Genomic DNA, 15,490 nt, shown 5'->3' with positions numbered 1-15,490 from the left:
CTCTGTCTCTGTCTCTCAAAATAAATAACCTTTAAAAAAATAAAAAAATTATATTAAGTCAGAGCTGTTTTAATAATTAACCTCTAGCTCAGTTTAAATTACCTGTGGGGGGCACCTGCTTGGCTCAGTTGGTGGAGCACACACCTCTCAATCTTGGGGTTGTGAGTTTGAGCCCCACCTTGCGCACGGAGCCTACTTAAAATTAATTATCTATAAGGTAAATTTATATTGCCTATTTACAGTCTCCACATATAATGAAAAGAAAACCACTCAAGAGAGAGTCCAAGGTCTTCCGTCCCAACAACATGTAAACAGGTCCCGAATAACACAAATAAATCCCAAATGGTAGTACAAAATAAACTACGTTCTGGAAGGCCCATTCATTCAAAACAAGTGGTTTCCAGGGCTCACTGGAAAGTAGAAGATGAACCCCCAGCAGCTCGTGTGCTAGAAAGTAAGAAAGTGCTGAAAGAAATATAGGGGACACATGTGAAGGGAACGGCAGCCAGCTTGAAACAAGGGCTCCCACTGGCTACATCTGGACCAATCTAACCATCAAGATAAATGATGAGAGCAAGGGACTGTAGTCGCTTGAATGAAACAAAAATCCAAGCACCCACATGGATACAAACAAGAGGAGGAGGAGGGGAAAATGTCGCTGAACAAGCCCAGGAAGACTGATGGAGGCAGGAGAGGAGGGATGGGGGCGAACCTGGTGGCTGACAGCTGCAGGAGGAAGAGGGTTTCCACAGGGCTTGAAAGTATCTCCCACAGATTACGTGTTAATTACAAAGGCAACCCTCCTCAGGCAAGTGCTCGAAGCCGCATTCCCAATGTCAGAGGAGACAGCACAGGCCTGCGGCTCCGATGTGCCCAGAACAGCACACCATACGGGTGGAGGGAGGAAGGCAGACAGACAGACAATCAATCAGAGAAGATCCCTGAAACAACCAACAAAATGTGAATGCGGACCGCGGACTAAGAAACAGCACAGGATTGACGTTGCATTTCCCGATCCTACAACTGCACAGTCGGTGGTTATGTGAGAGAATGCTCTTGTTCTTAGGGAATATACAGATACATTGAGGGGGAGACAGGCATGGTATCTCCAGCTGATTCTCTTAATGCTTCGAAGAAATACTTACTTGCTCATATGGCACATATACCACACTCACAGAACAGATAAAACGAAGTGAAATACAGAGTGTATCGAAGAAAAGAATACATAGAAGTTCCCTGTGTTTTTCTTGAAACTTTTCAATACATTTGAAATCAAATCAAAATAAAGTCATGGGGCGCCTGGGTGGCTCATCAGGTGAGCGTCCAGCTTCGGCTGAGGTCATGATCTCGCAGTTCCTGGGAGTCCCATGTCAGGCTCCCTGCGGTCAACGTGGAGTCTCCCTCTCTCTCTGCCCTTCCCCTACTTGTGCACACGCACTCGCTCTCAAAAATAAATAAAGCATTAAAAAAATAAAGTTATGAAAACTTTCAGAAAAGGAAACCAATGGTCTCACTGTATTCTCTTCTGTTGTGGTTACAATAGAATCCATTTCAGGAACCGTTTCATAGCCCAAGGCAATTCTATACATACCTTTATAAGAAAGAAACTTTGGTTAAAAAAAAAAAAAGAAAGAAAGAAAGAAACTCTGGGCTATCCCCAGGCCCAGCCTGTGTACCATCTAAGACAGCCATTGGTGAAACACACACGGTTCAAACCGAGCTAAAATGTCAGGCACCCAGAAGGATACTAAGAGCTTGGGCATCCAGAATTCGGTTCATTAACAGCTGACATTTTGCTAAAGAGGAGTTGCCTCTGGAGAAGGGGACTGGGCACAAGGGACTAACGGTGAGGAACCCCAATGCACCTGGAAGGGGAGGGGACAGGAGTGAGGGCTACACCTCCTGATGAACCTCAACCCTATTGTGGAGGGACACGTGTCAGTGAGGGTCTAGAGGGGCAAGGAACGCAATAGAGAACCCCACAGAAGCGCCTGGGCATCTGTGCTCCGGGAGGCGGAATGTAAATGTGGTCCTGGTCACAGAGACGGGGCCAGCAGGGGCAAGAGGAACAGAAACATTGGTTTTTCCGTCCACTGGACAACGATGTAAATCTGCACAAATGCAGTGCAGATGAAACTTACCAAAATCATGATTCATGACAGACCGTGACTTATCAAAGGCATCTTTGGCCGTATTATTTTTTGTGGATGGGAGGTTGAGGACCTCGGAACGGACAGGAATCCCTCCCTAGCTTCAGCGGTGTGTGTCACCGGCACAGGGAACAGGCGCCTCTTGCTCCCCTTTCAGGTCGGGGGGTCATCGGAAGGCTGGCATGGACCTGGCTGTTGGGCCCAGGAGGCCAGATGGAACCGAGGACCTGCCTCCTCCCATCATGTGACCAAACCCCACTCCCGGGCAGGTGCAGTGAGAGAACTCAGATGGGGCAGGGAGCGCCCAGTAGCCCTGACGGTTCCCTTTAACCCTGTGCGGTCCTCCTAACCCAGAGGCACCTTGGGGAAGACACAGCCGTGGATCCCTCAGGCTGTCCCTTCACGAGCCCTGTGCCATAGCCAGTTAGCAGAAGACCTGGCCCTCAGACAGCCTAAGCGCTCTCATGTAGTGGAGTAGACAGTGGCCATAGCCAGTATCTGTGACGCCTCACCAGGGGGCAGAACACAGGGACTGCTTGATTCAAGGTTCCTCAAATCCACCTGTCCCACCACCATCTTCGGGAAGTACTCCCGTCCGTCCTGGTTCTGCAGAACCTCTGGACTCACTCTGCAAAGCCGACCCAGACCGGCTGCCGCCCGTCCAACCCCCGGGCCTGGGCTCCCACGGAAGCTATTTCCACAGCACCCACCCTGCTGCTCTGTGCCTGTCGGGTGCACACCCTCTCTCCACACACCTGTCTCTAAGGGTGCGGGCTGCTGGGGGGGCAGGGCAGAGTCACCTCTGCATCCCCAGAATTCCATCCAGCACGCAGGAGGCGCTCTATACAAACGGGGCAGCCACATGTGCAGGGGAGGCGGGTGCAGAGCTATGAGGAGGCAGAATGGGACCTCAGCCCATCATCCTCCAACCTGGGGCCCGTGGAGTGAACCACCTCCGAGGGCGGCAGTGATGCCTAAGTGCAAGCTTCCACACACGCTCCAGGTGAAGGGCAAGTCCAGACAAATCAAGGCCCAGGACTAAGAACTAAACAGAGATAAGCTCTGAGCAGGGTTAAGAGAATGCCCTGAAAGAAGGGGCCGTGGAAGATGGGGGGGGGGGGCGGGCGGTGAGGGGTTGCTGGGAGAGGAGGGAGGAGGGGCGGAACAGAACACCACAATCTGCTCCCAGGCCAGAGCCCTCCTGGGGGGGCAGCCAGCAGCCGTGCACTTAGGCTGAGGGCAGCGCCCGGAGCACTGTTCCAAGCCAGACACAGAACCAGTCATGGAGACTCCCTTTGTTTTGCATCCCCAGTAGAGGGCCCTTTGCCCCAGGGCTAGAATCCTTTGCGAAGGAAGAAGCACTCACTCTACTGGCAGCATTAAGGCTCAGCTGTCGACCTCAATCCAGTCTCTGAAGGGCAGAAACAACACCAAAATGGGCCAGACTCTCACCTGAGCCGGAAGGGAATCAAATCAGCAAGGGCCAATAAACAACCAGTGGGTCCTCAATCCGCAGGGCACAATGACACGGTCTAACCAAAGCTGTCGGCATCAGGGTTCCCTGAGAGCCACCCGGGCTCCGGATGCTGAAGCCTGCCCCACCCATCCGCACCTCTCACCCACAGGCACCCACCTAGGGGCGGGCACGGCTTTCCTCCTGACTAGCCCCCTTCCTCCAGGATGCCCGCTCACATCCTGCAGCCAGTGGGAGGAGTAATGGCTGAAGGGGAAGCACCGAGGACTTGTCCACAAACGAGGTGAACCCCATTTCTAAGAGGCTGACGAGGGCCTTACAATCCTTCCTGAGCCTCGTCCCAGGAGCACCCCCGCAGGCAGGCGGCCAGAGCGGAGATCTCTCATTCATGCACTGAATTTTTCTGAGGGCCGCACCACAGGAGGCAGTCTTATTTGCTCGGAAACCCTCAGTCTCTCCCCAGGTTAGCTCCAAAGCTCTCACCTGATTTGGCAAGGGTCTGGCCCCTCTTCCCGGTCCTCCTCCTTGGGTCATTTGGGGCCGCACACACATCCAGGCGGGCACACAGCCTGTCACCCCACCCCACCCCCACCCCCCAGTGTGCTTGCCCCACCCTTTCTTCAGGTGTCCCTGGAGCACAGGACCAAGATCCATCAGGTTCTGGGCCCCTGCAGAACTCCCGCTGCATCTACCGTGATGCTCCAGAAATCTCTCCGCCACACAGTGGGCACAGATGGATGGCACCAGCCCTGTCCCCCAAATCCCTTCAATGGCTTCCACCTGTTTGTGGCACCATGGCACATGTCGTTCCCCCAACCCTCAAAGTGCTCCTGAAAGAGGAGACGTGAGGGCCTGCCCCCCACGCGCGTTTCAAGGGTCAAACAAGGCGAGGACCTCACAGGCCTGGCCGACTGTATCACACACACTCAGTTCACGTTCACGACAACAGCAGCTGTTGTCACCATCATCACCGCGTGGCATTTCTCCATGAGGGGACTGACAGCACTGTCCTCCAGCGCAATCCCCTTCAGCCGAGCTAACGCTCTCACCCTGAAGGCATTAGAGAGGGGGGCAGATGAGAGGCGAGGTTTACAGGAATGGTGGGCTGAGGGAAGGTGACCCAGCAGGGGCTGGCCCCACCAGGGATCTGTTGACAACGCCTATCCTATCCGGATGCATTTTCCAACAATGCTGAAGAGGCCTCCGGAAATACACTCTGGGGCTGTCCGTGACTAAGCCACCCCCAACTACAAGGGAAAAGAATAACCCTAAGAGCCTGCAGGAAGCAAAAGAAAAGACCCTTGGGCAGGAAAAGGGAGCCAGGGTTTGACTGGGGCATCTACCCTTGGCTGGAACAATCATTCTTTTCATTTCAATAGGTTAACAACTCAGAGGAAGAGACATGGGACACCCATGACAAAGTAAGGCTAAAAACAATGGCGTGTCAATTTCTGCCTGCCGGCTCTCCTGCCTGCTGTGGAGTGCCACCCACAAGTGAGGGGCATCATCAGTAGCAGGGGCAAGATCAGGCACGGACACAGGTAACTGGGACGAAATGGACTATCAGGACCTGGTCATCACCAAGACCAGTCGGGCACGGCTTTGCGCAGACTCTGACCGGTGCTCCCTTTCCTCCGACTCCCCCACGCTATAAGCCACAGGATCCTTCCTTCGCTAGGCTTGTCCAGTGCCTTATCATGTGGCTTATGGTGCTTATACTTCCCACAGGCAGGAAGCAGAGGGGGCTGACATGTGACAAGGGGCAAAGCGGGGCGAGTGGGGAAACATACAACCTGGAGACCTGAACGCCCCACGCCTCCCGACAGAGGGGTCAGGCCCTCACCGCCCAGGACGGGCCACCAGCCACACAGGCTGCTGAACACATGACAAATGTGCGTGTCATTGCGCTGAAATGCTCCAGCTGGGACAGAGAGTTCTTCAAAGTGTCAAAAAAGACCGAAAACTACCCAGGGGTTCATGACATGTCCATATACATCAGTAAGAAGGGTCAGGGGATAGCCTGGCTGGCTCCGTTGGTAGAGCATGTGATTCCCGATCTTGGGGTCATGAGTTCGAGCCCACACAGAGTGTAGAGATTACTTAAATAAATCAAACCTTTTTTTAAAAAAAGGGGGTCAGGGCCATTTTTTTGAAGAACCAACATCTATTCGTCGTTAAAGGCAAAAAGCGAAGCGCGTAACAGCGTAAAGCACGCCGCACAGTACGTGCACCTGCGTGGCTCGCACCAGCACAGATTACCTCTGGGAGAAGACGGAAATGGGCATTCTGTGCTCGTGCAACAGCTTACCCGGTGGCACGGTGCAGAAACAAAACTCTTCACCACACACTCTATATAGCACTTTCTGGATTTTGTACCATGCAAGCGTATCGCCTATTGGAGAAAGTTAATAGGGGCGCCTGGGTGGCTCAGACGGTTAAGCATCCAACTCGGATTTCGGCTCAGGTCGTGATCTCACAGTTTGTGAGTCTGAGCCCCATGTCGGGCTCTGCACTGATGGTGTGGAGCCTGCTTGGAGTTCTCTCTTTCTCTCTCTGTCTCTGCCCCTCCCCTGCTCACACACACTCCCTCTCTCAAAAATAAATGAACTTAAAAAAAAAAAAAGGAAGAAAAAAGTTCTTATATAAAGAAGCCGTTGCTAAATTAGGGATTTCTGCCGATAAGAAAGGAAGCGAGGGGTGCCTGGCTGGCTCAGTCGGTGGGGCGTGCAACTCTTATCTCGGGGGTGGTACGTTCCAACCCCACGCCGGGTGTAGAGATTACTAAAAAACAGAAAAAGAGAAAATTAGTGCTTCTGCACCACCCCCACCCCCATCTTCCAAATCAGGAAGGCTTTATCCAACCCCAGAACAGTGCCCAATTTTTCTGCCCGTCCCCAGTAAGGCTAGGTGGCGAGCGCCAGGAGCCCCTGCTGTGTCGGGTGGCAAGTGCCCTAACCAACAAAAAGCTGGAGAGCAAGTGAAACGGTCAGTGATGCTGCACTGGTACAAACAATAAACACTTAGAAAAGAGAAGTGAAACCGTATGGAGCGGCACCTGGGAAGGCACTGGCGGCTCAGCCCACGTGGCTCATGCACCCGCTCTGCCCTGTGCTTCACGACCCCAGCCGTGCACAAGTGTCCCAAGGAGAACGGCCTACCTCCTACAAGGTAGGTAAGTTCCTAAGGCCGCCCACCAGGGACTCAGACCCCCGCCCTTCCAGGCCTCCGCGGTCCGGTGCAGCCTCCGACCACACGGCCGAGAACCCTGGAAGGGCACAGAGCCAGCCCTGTGGTCAGCAGGGCCGTGCACACACACTGCCGTCCACTCCCAGACCTCACGCAGACCAGCAAGGCTGCAGGGACATGCGCGCAGGAACACGACAGAACGGCTGAAAGGCAACTGTCACCAAGGGGCCACAGGCGTACTTGCGGTCCCGTCACGCTGACCTGACCACCCTGCTCCAGCAACTTCAGGCAGAGGCAGAACGGGGGCCTTCCTGGTGAGAGGCCCCCAAATCTGAACCCCAGGTTCCCAGCACGGGCAGCTCAGGTGCTTATCTGCTCCAAGAAAACTGCAAGATGGGACATGACTTTGTTACCACCTATTCCTGGCTGAGAAGTGATGCACAGGAGGCTACAAGGGGCCTAGCTGTGGCTCCAATCGGGGCTCCCCACCCCACCCGACCCCCCCAGCCTCAGGGCCCCACCTCCCACCCCACTGCCCACCCCACCCTCCACCCCCACCCCCTACCCTCAGGACCACACCCCCCACCAAAGCAGCAAAGGCCCAGGGCCTCACGGTTTTCATCTGTAAATGGAGATAACAAGTCTCGGGAGAACTAAGTGAAATAACACACAACTCATCGGGGCAGGTGTGTGTGCAGGGGCCACAAGGAGAGGTGACACGCTGGGAGCCTGTGTTTTCTGCCTGCACAGAGTTTTCCAGCTGGAAATATTTATCAGCATTTTTAAATATCGAGAAATCAAAGAAAAACCTGGGCTTCTGGCTTCTCCTGACATACCGTAAGAGCTGGCCACACGGGCACGTGTTCCCGCACGACAACCAGCCAGAGCTAAGCTGTGGGTTCATCTGGGCCGTGCTCCACCTGGTCCTCCACTGCCCACACGTCAGGACACCTGCCACTGCAGTGTCCCCCCTCTCAGCCACCTGCAGGGCCAGATCCCAGTTTTAGGGGGCCTTGAAGCTTATTCATTTGGGGGAATCTTCTAGACATAAAAAAAAAAAATGTTTAGATATGAACACAAAATTAGGCAGACGTGAGGAGTCCTGAAGGTCAAACATCATTAACATCATAATTCGAACACTGTCCTTTTGGCTTTGGAAACCCGGGACGTGCTTCCACGTGAGGACACTCCAGCGAGGACTTTTTTAATGTTAATTTATTTTTGAGAGAGGGCGCACAAGCAGGAAGGGGGATGGGAGGAGGGACAGAGGATCCGAAGCGGGCTCTGCACTGACAGCAGAGAGCCCGACGCGGGGCTCGAACTCACAAACCCTGAGATCATGACCTGAGCCGAAGTCCGACCCTTACCTGGCTGAGCCACTCAGGTGCCCCCCAGCAAGGACTTCCACCCAAAGTTCCATCTCTCCATTTTTCGACAAGAGACCGTATAGTCTAAGGACAGACCCCCTTTCTTCTTAAATGGTGTGGGGCTGAGGTGGTGCCTTTCAGCCCCGCCCCCACTAACTTTCAGACATTACTGAAGTCAAAATAAGGTGATTCCAGGAACAATCTAGAATGCTAGCTGACAGACAAGATTAGGTGCTGGATCTGGGTCCCTGAACCAGTGTATTTCAAAGCACGGGAAGTGTGTGCTGAGGGCAGCACCCAGAGCCAGGGCCCTACCTGGTGTAAGCACTCAAATGCCTTGCACGAGAGTTACCAACTTGTTCCTTTATGTGTCTTCATCACAGAATGTAAAGTCCACGAGGGTGAGTCCCGTCTCTTGTGTTTACTGTGGTGCCTCTAGGGCTTAGAACAGTTCCTGGCATACAGGAAAACATGTTTATCGAATACACGCTTTTTGGAGGGATTTTCAGAAAGAACACACAAGAATTATACCTGCCCATTTAAAACAGAGCAAGCCAGGGGGCGCCTGGGTGGCTCAGTCACTTAAGCATCCGACTTTGGCTCAGGTCACGATCTCACCTGTCTGTGAGTTCAGGCCCCGCATCGGGCTCTGTGCGGACAGCTCAGAGCCTGGAGTCTGTCTCAGATTCTGGGTCTCCCTCTGCCCCTCCCCGGCTCCCGCTCTGTCTCTGAAAAATGAACGAACCTTAAAAAAATAAAATAAAATGAAATGAAACAGAGGAAGCCAGCATTCAGAGAGGCTGGGGAGTCCTGCCCAGAGACACACAGAGCAACACGGAACCACGACTTGGACCCGAACATCCACGGCTGCTGCCCGGCAGCTGTCCACACTGCCCCAGAAGGTGGAGGACGGCGGGGGTGGAAGGGCGCAGCCCTGCCCGACCTGGAGGAGCAGGTTCCACGGGCCACAGACACTCAGCAGGGACTGCTCAAAACTCCTTGGAATCTTGGGAAATAAACCTCCAAAGTCCTCCTCCTTCAAGATACTGTGCATGTGAACTCCAGGTTGTAATTCGACGGTTCCCTGGGGCTTCTTGCTTTCTCCTTCCTTTGTGTCTTTGACAAGACATAACCAAAGCTTGTTCCAAAGTCCTCAGAAATCCGCTAAAACACCGTCACGTTCCGTTCCCAGAACAGACGGGTATCTTCTCCACCATCTCCTGAATCACAACCACCCTTCACAGATCACCTGTCAGGGGCCCCGTACCGCGCCTGGCACGTCCCACATATTCTGCGTGAGAGATGGAACTCTGGAGGGAAGCCCTTGCTGGAGGGTCCTCACATGGAGGCACGACCCAGACAGGGATCACGGTCCACCCACATGGCACAGACAGGAAACAGAGTCTCGGCGAGGCTAAGGAATTTGCTCCTGAAGGGACATCTAAATCCTGCCACTCCTCCGGGGTAGAGAAGGCAAAAACGGTAAATGATTCCTCCAAAGCCTATTTCTTACTGTTTTTTTTTTTTTCCAGATCTCCACCATCAGAAATCAACATGCCCCACTGCCACATCTATTTGAAAAGGCCAGCCCACTCAACCGTCATAGGCACACAGGACACAAAACCGCGTCCTACAAACCCAACCTCCTGTGTGATAAAACCCCATCTGCCCTACAGGAAATATGAGGCGACTGAGACAGACACTGAGGTGTTCTTACTGTGGCCAAACAGCAGGCCCAACGCTCCTAGTCGCGCACACAGTCACAAGTACCCGAGAGCTAGAAATATTCGGCGTCTCTCTTCCTTCAGAAAATGTTAGCCAAGGAGCCTCTGATGTTATCAAGTTGGTCCCTAAAACCGGAGGGAACAGCCAACACGGGAGTGCAGCGAGCATCAGACGGCACGCGCACACACACCGAGGCCCCTGGCTCCTGGGGCCCGCAGGCCCTCGCTGGAGCCTCGGGACCACACCCCTTCGAAACTCAGAAACGACTCTGCCCGACGGGGGCAGAGGTGCTGAATCACACCAAAACCTACAGACGTGGCAAAATCCGAGCTCCAGGTAGGCCTCCGATGACAAAAGGGAAAGCAAGAGGGGCGAGATTGCAACCACAAACCTGTCCACGAACAGCAGCGCGGGGGAGACAGCCATGGCGTCTACGGGAGCCACACGCCTCCGAAAGGCCAGCCCCACAAGTGCAGACTGCTCCTGGGCGACATTCCCGGAGCCGGGAGCCGGAGCCACAGTCCCAGGGAGGCACCCTGGGCGCCCTTCCGGGCCCTGCAGCACAGTCTGGAAGGTTAAGGCACGCAGGACGGGGCGGACCAGCTGGGAGGGCAGAGGGCGGGGGCGGGCAGGGCTCTGACTCCGAACTAGTCCCAGGGAGGGAGGAGGGCGGGCAGTCGGGGAAGGAAAGCCCGCGTGACCAGGTGGGTTCCCGGGGGGCCCTCGCATCTCTGCAGAGACCACAGCCACCCCTGCCAGGGGAGGCCAACTGGCCACAGGACCCACAGGCATCTCTGACTGAGAAATAAAGCGAAATCCCCATTTGGAACAACCTCGAGCGTCTCCTGTGTGCCCGACATGGCACCTTCTGGAAGAAGCGATCAGGTATTCAGGTGAGTTCCAACACTGTCACATAAGTTCCCGTCAAAAACTTGCATTAGAACCATCACTAGGGGCGCCTGGGTGGCTCAGGCGGTTAAGTGTCCGACTTTGGCTCAGGTCATGATCTCACGGTCTGTGGGTTCAAGCCCCGCGTCAGGCTCTGTGTGGCCAGCTCAGAGCCTGGAGCCTGCTTCGGATTCTGTGTCTCCCTCTCTCTCTGCCTCTCTCCCGCTCACACTCTGTCTAAAATAAAAACATTTTTTAAAAAAGTTTTTTTAAAAGCACCATCACTAGATGGGGGCACCTGGCTGCTCAGTCAGTAGAGCCTGGGACTCTTGATCTCGGGGTTCTAAGTTGGAGCCCCATGTTGGGTGTGGAAATTACTTAAAAAAAAATCTTAAAGAAAAAAAAAGTGCCATCACTAGAGTATTCTCCCACCTTCATGACTCCAAATACCATTAGGTATTAAAAAAGGACAAGCTCTAACTAACAACTTCAAGCTCAACAAAAATGATCTACTCTAAACCCACAAGAAGTGACACAGGTAGGCTCTCCCTTGGGGCATCATTAAGCCTCGCTCAATCACGTGCCAACACTAACCCACGGTAAAAAGTCCTCCACACGCCCCAGCCAGGGTCCTCCGTCTAATGATCAGCCCTGCCAGTGTGTTTGTGTGTTCACAACTGCACAAGAAATGTCTGACTAGAGAAAGTCAGTAGATGGCCATCTCCAGCAAGAGGAGGTGGTGAGGGGCAAAGAGAGAAATTTTACTCTCACTTTGCGAACTTCTGTTGTTGCTGGGTGGCTCAGTCATCAAGCATCTGACTTGGCTGGGCTCACATCACGATCTCACGGGTCATGAGTTCGAGCCCCACTTCGGATGCACTCGAGCCCTGCTTCGGGCGAACATGAGCCCCACTTTGGGCGAGCCCCGTTTCTCTCTCTCTGCCCCTTGCTCACTTGCACCTTCTCTCGTCCTTTCTCAAAAACAAACACACAAAACACCAATTTCTGTTACTGCTTTAAAAATCCCAAATGGGCATGTGTTACTTTTGCAATCAAAAAGAAAAGAAGACAGACGATCGAATCTGAGAGGCAACCCGGCGCTGGAGTGGTCCTGAGCGCTGAGTCTGCTGGGCTCCGGGAAAGAAAGCCCTGCCCCAGCGCAGCTGGTGGCGGGGAGGTGCTGGCTAAGGAATAGACTCTAGCCATGGATCCCACAGCGGGGACCTGGACCAGAGGCAGGCCTGGGAACGAGCTGGAAACAAATTCTTGAGCCCCCTGCACCAACTGAATCACACTCTGGGATAAAGCCCAGCAAGCCCTGTTTGAATGAGCCCCCCATGTGGCTCCGAGGCTCACGCGTTTGAGAAGGACTGTTCGGACTATGTTTACACACTTAAATCTCCTGCTACCTTGCTGGAAACTTCTGGTCCATTCCTCCCTACCACAGGAGTGGAGTCCACATCTGCTGGTCCGGCTCGGGAGTTACCGATCACTCATCCAGCTGCCAGAGGGACACGCTAGTCAAAGTCCCTCCCCTTCCTTCCTTCCCTCAGGTTCACTCCCAGGACTCTCTGGGCTCCCCTGCACCAGCGTCCTACAGCTGCACCTGCCCACATCCCTCCTAATTCTTCCCCCACCTGCACCACTCAGGCTTTACCCACTACACCTCAGCAAAACAAACCAAATCCAAAAATATCTATATTTTAAAAACCTACCAAGAAAACTCAGGTCCAAATGGCCTCACTAGTGAATTCTTCCAAATATTTAAGAAGAAATACACGAACTCTTTCAGAGAACAAACCTTTTATTCCACCCCCAACCCCCAAAGGAAATGTATTAACTAGATCATTCAATAAACACATTCGTAAGCATTATTAGCCAAGAAAAAATGTATTCAACTACACTTTCTGATGCCCCTAGAGGATCATTTGACATAAAGAGAGTGCATGTGTGTGTATTTAAAAACTTCCCCCATGAAGGCCTTTTTTTTTTTTTTTTTAAAGTTTATTTATTTGTTTTGAGACAGAGAATCCCAATCAGGCTCCGTGCTGTCAGCACAAAGCCCGATGTGGGGCTCGATCTCATGAACCATGGGATCATGACCTGAGCCAAAATCAAGAGCCGGACACTTAACTGAGCCACCCGGGTGCCCATTTTATTATTTTTTAAAATTCGTACACAATAAAAGTGAGCTTTTTGGTGTACACTTCTATGAGCTGTAACACATTGGTAGGTTCATCCAACTACCAGAGAAAAATCTTATAGCAACTTTGAGAAACAGAACACTCAACGCATTTTAGAAAGCCAGCATAATCCTGATACCAAAACCTGACGAGGGCATTGAAAGAAAGGAAAAGTCACAGGTCACGCCCTAATGAATATAGATAGAAAATTCATAAAATATTAGCAAATCAAATCCAGGGACAGATATGAAAGGATGATATGCCATAAATAAGTTGGGATTTTTCCAAGAATGCAAATTTAGCTTACTTAACATTAGAAAAATACAATGTTACTTATCCCAAACAAAATAAAGGAGAAAACACATATAATCATCAACAGATGCAGGAAAAAAAAGCATTTGCTAAATAATGCAACACATTCGTGACTTTTTTTTTAAATCATAAAACCAGGAATAAAAAGGAAACCTCCTTAACCTGATAAAAGGTATCTAATAAAAAGTACGGTGTCTGATAAGAGGTGTCCTAACAGCAAACATCACACTCCACGGGCAGATGGCGAAAGCTCTCCCAGAGACCAGGACCCACACGGGATTTCTGCCAACACCACTCCAGTGTGGCACCGTATGGGAGTTCCTACTCACGCGTATGGAGAAAACAAAGGGAAAGGCACGACAATTGGAAGAAGTGAAACTCATCCACAGACCACATCATTTTCTACAAAGAAAATCCAAAAGAATCCCAGATAAACTATTAGAATAACTCAACATAGCAAGACTGCAGGATTCGAGTTCTATATACAAAATTAACTGCATTTCCAGCATTTATAAAATGGCATCCGTAAAACCATCAAAAATTTACACAGATCTTGGAATAAATTTAATGAAAGAAATGCAAGACCTTTACATTTAAAAAAAAAACTATAAAATATTGTGGAAAAGTTACAGGAAATCAAAATAAATGGAGAAAATACCATATTCAGAGATAAGAAGCTTGCACACAGGAAAAAATGATCAACAGATTCAATGTAATCGCAAAGAAAACTGCAGCTTTTGGGGAGCCTGGGGGGCTCAGTCGGTTAACCATCCAACTCTTGATTTCAGCGCAGGTCACATGACCTCACAGTTTGTGAGACTGAGCCCTGAGTCGGGCTCTGTGCTGACCGCTCCAGACCTGCTTGGGATTCTCTCTCTCCCTCTCTCTCTACCCCTCCCCAATCCCTCCTCTCTTTCTCAGTAAATAAACTTTTAGAAAAATTTTTTCTAACTGCAGATTTTTTGGTGGTAATTGCCAAGCTGATTTTAAAATTTATATGGAAATGCAAAGTATGTAGAAGACGGAAAATAATCTTTTACTTTTTAAATTTCTTTTTAAAAGTTTATTTATTTATTTATTTTGAGAGAGACAGAGACCGTGTAAGCTGGGTAGGGGAAGAGAGACAGGGAGACAGAGAATCCCAAGCAGGCTCCACACTGTCAGCACAGAGGCCGACACGGGGCTCAATCTCACAAACCCTGAGATCAGGACCTGAGCTGGAACCAAGAGTCAGACTCTCAATCAGCTGAGCGCCACTCCCCCACCCCCCTCGGTGCCCTGAGTCAAAATAATCTTAAAGAACAAAGAAGTAGAAGGACTCATTCTATCAGATAGCAAGACCTATTACATAGTTATTATTAGTGAGAAATGGAACATATATGGTCACCTGATTTATTTCAAAGGTTCAACGAGAAAGATGGTCTTTATAGCAAATAACCAATACCTCACACTACAGAAAATTAATTCTGATGGATCATGGATCTAGTTGGAAACGGCAAAACAAGGCTTCTGGAAGAGAACAAAAAAATCTCTTCAACAAATACAAACAGGCATTAACCATTAAATGAAAGATTCTGTCAATTAGAATTCATTAAAATTAAGAACTTCTGTTCGCTAAGAAAAAAAAACATTAAGAGAATGAAAAGGTAAGCTAGGGTGTAGAATATATCTGCAACACATCTCACAAAAGACTGTTATCCTGAATATATAAAGTATGCCTACAAGTCAATAAGACAACTGCAGGGGGCGCCTGGGTGGCTCATTTGGTTGAGCGGCTGACTTCGGCCCAGGTCATGATCTCGCAGTTTGTGAGCTCGAGCCTCGCATCAGGCTCTATGTTGACCGCTCGGAGCCTGGAGCCTGCCTTGGATTCTCCGTCTCCCTCTCTCTCTGCAACCCCCCCCCCCCCCCCCCCCCCCCGCGCTCGCACTCTGCCTCTCTCATAAATAAACATTAAAAAAAATTAACAACAACAATAAAAAAGATAACTGTAGGCACTTCACAAAAGAAGATTCCAAATAGTAAAATTTGAAAAGATGCACCCAACCCTTAGTCGTCAGGAAAATCCAAGTTGAAGCCAAACACGATACCCTTTACCTAAACTTCTATCACCGGAATGGCAAAACCAAAAAGCCGACAACACCAAATTCTGGAGAGGCCGTGTGGCGCCCAGAACTCCTGCACCCTCGTCCAAGTAAGTGCAAG

At 51.1% G+C, this 15,490-nt stretch overlaps 1 protein-coding gene across 6 annotated transcripts in view; it reads right to left on the bottom strand.

Moving 5' to 3' along the window:
• TBC1D14 (TBC1 domain family member 14) overlaps positions 1-15,490 on the bottom strand; it is a 106,789-nt gene that overhangs the window by 59,340 nt on the left and 31,959 nt on the right. The gene's annotated exons all lie outside the window — the stretch shown is intronic.

The sequence above is a fragment of the Panthera leo genome, chromosome B1 (genome assembly GCF_018350215.1).
Source record: "Panthera leo isolate Ple1 chromosome B1, P.leo_Ple1_pat1.1, whole genome shotgun sequence".
Classification (NCBI taxonomy): Eukaryota; Metazoa; Chordata; class Mammalia; order Carnivora; family Felidae; genus Panthera; species Panthera leo.
Note: the sequence above shows the minus strand (reverse complement) of the source record. Positions and strands in the feature narration are given on the sequence as shown.